This window comes from Cyrtonyx montezumae, unplaced genomic scaffold, assembly GCF_038088225.1.
Source record: "Cyrtonyx montezumae isolate F1298 unplaced genomic scaffold, pur_monq_1.0 scaffold_80, whole genome shotgun sequence".
NCBI lineage: Eukaryota > Metazoa > Chordata > Aves > Galliformes > Odontophoridae > Cyrtonyx > Cyrtonyx montezumae.
In genome coordinates this window covers 196,748-202,211 of record NW_027072090.1, presented here as the reverse complement: position 1 = coordinate 202,211, position 5,464 = coordinate 196,748, and positions in this window count along the sequence as shown.

The window sequence follows — 5,464 nt, the reverse complement described above, 5'->3', positions numbered from 1 at the left end:
TGACTCGATCTAACAAGTTTGAGCAGATTGTCCGAGGGATGAACTCGGTGAGTGCGAGCATGGGCTGGCAGCAGGACGTGAGCAGGTGGAGCTGAGTCCTGCCCCAGCCTGGCCTCACTCTGCCCTCTCTGCAGGTGCTGGACGTCCGCTGACCGTGAAGATACGGACAGGGGTGCAAGAAAAGAGGAACATGGCTCATCAAATAATCCCCAGGATCCGGGAGTGGGGAGCAGCCACGCTCACGGTACTGGGATACTTGCTGTGGCTTGAAGTTGTTGGCTGCTGTCTGGGGGAGCTCTGCTTGCGTGTGGGCCCAGAGTGGGGTGTGGGATGACCTTACCCCCTGCTAAGTAGCTTTTTCAAAGCTTTGGCCATCCGTGTACTATCTTCTAGTGCTTTCTCCTGATGAGAGAGACAAGTTTCCGTGCCTTTCTATTTAGAACATTGTCCTCGGTGCTCCTGAGGCTTTGTATCCATTACCAAAGGAGATGGCCACTGTAGTGCTTTTTCAAAAACAGAGGCTTCATTCAGTCGAGCTTCATTATTTCAGGGCTGGCTATTGGTTTGCATGGGGCTGAGTAGTTCCTGCCCACAGTGAGTATTCCCTTTCACTGCCTACAGTCGCTTCCTGCTCTGCCTTGCAAGTAGCCCAAAGGTGACTCCGAAAAGCATCCAGCCCTTTCTTAGCATTGCAGACCACCTCTGCAGCCTGGTTTGTTAGCAGCTGTGCAGCCATGAGGATCCTTTACCCCAGCCTGGTGCCGTTGCCTCGTGGAAGCACATTCCTGCAGTGCTCCTGTGCCATTCTGCCTCCTCTGGGCTGCCTGGTGAGGTCTCACTGTGACTTCTTTCTGCAGCTGCACGGCCGCTCCAGGGAGCAGCGGTACACGAGAGTCGCTGACTGGGACTACAGAGCAGAATGTGCTCAAATAGCAAGCCCCATGCCTCTGTGTGGTAGGTGTTTTGGGATGCCCATCTGATCTGAGCAGTGTCGTTCCAAACTCAAAGAACAAGGAGAAAATGCAGCTCCCAAATATGTCCAGCCTGGGGGAAAGGTTGGAGTGTCCCTGCACAAAGTGGGTGGAGCATGGGAGCGTTGTGCAGCTCCGCTGTGCCTGTTTGCTTGTGGCCAGGCAGGATGAGCGTGGAGCAGAGCAGGATGGAAGGGACATGCAGCACACAGGACACCTGGCTTTTAGCAGGTGCTTTCTCTTGTGGGCAGCCAGGCTCCACTCGTTCCAATCACACAGGTATATCGCCTTTAGCTGTGCCCCTGTGGCTGCCTCGGTGCTCAGCTCAGGTGATCAATCAGTGGTTCAGGCCGTGATTCAACAGTTCCCATACACCGTGGGTACAGCGTGGCTGCACAGAAGGATGCAGAAGGGGATGTCCAAAAATTGCCCTTAAAAGCCACAGCTGCACCCTTTTCAGCCAGGCCTGGCTTGAGACGGATCCGGGAGCACGTGGGGAGCAGATGTGGTTAAGGGCGGTGGGTTCAAGGGCAGGGACACGGGGGGGAGAGGATGGGTGGCCCACGGTGCAGCCCCCGGGCAGCTCTCCAGGGCAGCGTGACACTGCACGAAAACGAAAACTCCCTGCAGTGCATCATGAAAGTCAGCCATGAGAGTCAGGCATCCGGAGCCGGAGCCTCAGCAGAGAGCATCTCCACCAGCCCCAAACACAACGGGAACCCCAAACGGGGCTCCACGTGCAGCCCCAAGCTCACACGTCCCTATGGTGGGCGCACGGATGGCCCCAGCACACATTGCTCTCTCCACAGCCGCAGAAATCCCCCCTGGGCTGCAGTGATGGGAGCTCTGACCCCTTACCATCTCCTAACAGCCACGGTGAGGTGGCTGCACCTCGCGGTTAACCCTGTAAGCTCATTGGAGGTGAGGAGGACGTGGTGGGCGGGGACAGAGCACGAGGACCCCCAGTAACGACCACCGGCAGGAGACCCCAACCGTTGGCAGTTGGAGCCGCTGCTCAAGAGCAGCAGACGCAGCTCTCTGCTGCTTACTTCTCTGCTTCTTACTTCTCCCTGGCACCTCCGATGCTCATCTATCCTGAGCTCCTCAACAGCGCAGGTGAGCAGCAGCCCCGCTCGCCCCACGCCGGCGCTGCCGTCCCTTCTCCGTCCCCCTCCGGGCTCCTCCTGGCGGTTGGGGAGGGGATCGACGCCGTTTCCCTCATCTCTTCCAGGCTCAGCCAAACCCTGCCAGCCCCCTGCGATGCAGCAGCCCCCGCTGGCAGCCCCGCTCACGGTGACACCGATGGCAACCGGCGCAGCCGAGGCTCTCCCACCAGGTTAGACGTGCCCCTACCCGCAGTGGGAGCTCTCCGGGGAGGGGGTGTCAAAGACCCTTCCCCCAACAAATTCCCTCTATCCCCGCAGAGATGTGGAGGGCCCCGTGCGGCTGCTACTTCGACCTCCGTGTCTTCCGCCTCGAGTGGACAAACACTGCCGTGCCCCCACCGGCCAACCCCACCGGCCAACCTCGGATGCCCAGCAATGGCTGTGCAGCTCCGCAGAGCTGGGCGACCCCCGCAGCCCCCCCGGAGCAGGGCATAGCTGTGGCCTCGGTGGTGCCTTCAGTCCCCAGCTTCCAGCAGCAGGAGGGGCAGATCCAACAGCTGAACATCTCAGAGGCAGCCCCAGGTGGCAGCAGTGGTATCCCCACGGGTGACACCGTCCCCCTCCACAGCAACATCCCAGCGGGTACCTTTGCTGCCCCCAGTCATCAAGAGGCAGAGAACAGCCGGGAGAGCCTAGACAGAGATCTGCCCGAAGAGGTGCTGCTGGAGGAGGCCATGAGGCTCTTCAACTGCTCCCCTGAGCTGAGCGGATCTGATCCTGAGCCCCAGGGGATCAACCACGGCCTCCCCAGCAGCATCCCCGTGCTCCAAGACCTCGGGGATCTGTGACCTCGATGAGATCATCACCTCTCACAGCATGAGCTCTCTCTCGCTGCCCCAAGAGATTCTCTCCTGCGACTACAGCACCCCTGAAGCCTCCAGCATGATGCTGAGCACAGAGCAGCTCAGTCTCCCCCTGCAGCAGTGGGGTGGAAGAGAAGGGTTAGAGCCATTCTTATAGGACAGGGGGGAGGGAAAGGTGGGATGAGGTTAGTGATATATTGTACAGTTTTTCTCATTTCCTAATAACTGTTATTTGTTCAGAACTGGGGGAGGGAAGGGATGGGATGAGGATAGTGTTCTATTGTTGTACAGTTTTTCTCGTTTCCTAATAAATGTTGTTTGTTCTGACCCGCTCCACGTCTTGCTGGGGGTTGAAACAGCCCTTGGGTGGGGGAAGCTGGGACAGACACAGAAAGTGGTGTCCCCAGCCCTGAAGCGAAGCTCAGATCAAGGGCAGGGATGAAGGGCACTGCAGCCTTCCTCTAAGGAAGATGGGGTCACTTCTGGGAGGAGGGGGGAGCCAGTGCCTTCCAAGGGGGGTCCCACTCGAGAGCCTGGGTTGTTCTCCCTGCTGCAGCAAAAGAACTCCAAATATCCCAAAGAAAAGTAAGGGAGGGAGCTGCTGGCAGGACACGACCCCACTCCCCTCTTCCACCCAACATAAAGCCACAGTACCAGAGGAAAAATAACATCACCTTCGCAGCCAGAAAGCGCCAGAAAACTTCACCTCTCTTTATTGAGCATTTCACATCTGAGCTCCTCAACTTCATACCAATGCAGCCAACACAGCACCTTCAGGCCACAGTGCCACCACTCTGCCACGCTCGAGCTCTTGGTGTCCCCATCGCCAGCCCCAGGACATGGAGGAGCGACGGGGTCCCAGCCACATCCCGGACCCCAGCAGAACCAGTGGCCATCACCAGAGCACAGATCCCGATTACGGGCAGCGAGGATTGCTCAGGCACCCAAAAGCTCGGGGTGCTGCCCTGCCCTGAGCATCCTCACTCCAAAACAGAAGCACAGGCAGCAGCAGTGCTTCTATGGGCCACAAGGAGACGCTCTGCTCAAGAAAAGAAGGAAAAGAAGAGTTCCTAAAGAAAAAAAGACGCCGAGCAGAGAGTCGGGGATGGGGACGCCACAAACGGACCCAGAGCCAGAAGGAGACTGTAACAAGTGCTGCAAACGCATAGGAAATCCAGCAGCTACACAGGACGGAAAGGTCACGGGCACGCACTCGGAGAGCTCAGCGCAGCAGTTTCCCTTTCAGGCCCAAATTGAATGCCCAGAGCAAAGACGAGGCCCGGATGGCACTCCGGGCAGTCACAGGAGCACCAGCAGGGACGGTTGAACAATGTTATAGATACGTTGTGTGTGCTGCTGTACCTCACTATCCTGGATCCTCCCACTTGATTTTGGACCTGTCATCTAACTGCAGACTTGTCTGGTGACCTGAATCCTCAGCTGATCCCAGCTGTATCTGCTCTTGTTCTTTTCCTCTTGTCAGCTGACTGCTGCTGTCACCCTTTTCTTGCAGTAGGTTTCCCTTGTAGGGCAACACACTCCTTTTGGCACCTGACAACACCTCGCAGAAGGCAGGTTTTGTCTGCTTAGGAAGAAGTAGCTTAACTAAAGATACTGAACTACGTTTGACAGAATCTCAGAAAGGCCGAGGTTATCAGGCACATCTGGAGGCCATCTGGACCAACCCCTGCTCAAGCAGGGCCACCCAGAGCAGTGCAGTACCACGTTCAGTTGGCTTACAGCACTCTGGGCAGAGGGTTCCAGCACTTGGTCACTTACAGACTGGAAAGTGCTTGCTTTTTTCTTCTTAGCTCTGGCATGAGTTCAGACTCCTCTAGTTTTGCCACCGCACTCTGAAAATATTTTCCAGGAGATGAAGGCAAGGGAGTATTAAAGATCTCTGTGGGATTTGTGTAGTTTGCAAAGGCTTTGTCAGCTCTATGGTGATTCTTGCCTTTCACTGACAAGGACACTGTCCTACAGCAAACCAAAAATTGTTCACTCTTAGAGAAGGAATGATACCCAGGTGTCTCATTAATTAGTTCATAACACTAATCAAGCCTGTATATACGAAGGCTGCTGCTACAGAACAGTCATAAAAACTTAAGAGGAAGGGTGGAATAGTCAATGGTTCACAAGCTCAGTGGGTGAAGCCCCATTCTAACTCTTTCAGCTTCTCAACTTAGGAACTTATGAATATCTGGGGAGGCAGATAAGCACGAGTATACTTGTTTTTTTGTGGCCATCCTTGCTCCTTGTGTACCTGGTAACCAAGGAACAAATTTTGTGTTTAACTGACAATTTTCTTTGAGGTTACTTTGCCCTTAGCAGGTAAGAGATGCATACTCTCCATCCCCTGGGATAGCTTCTTACAGCGCTGTTGTGGGAAAAAAGCACAGAATATACATTGTAGAACTGTAAAATAACAACCTCAAAAATTAATGGAAATTATGCTTTATTGCTACTGGCCATATTGCCAGTTCCTCTGGGAAACGAGCTCATGGGAGAGCACCGTGGACAGGAT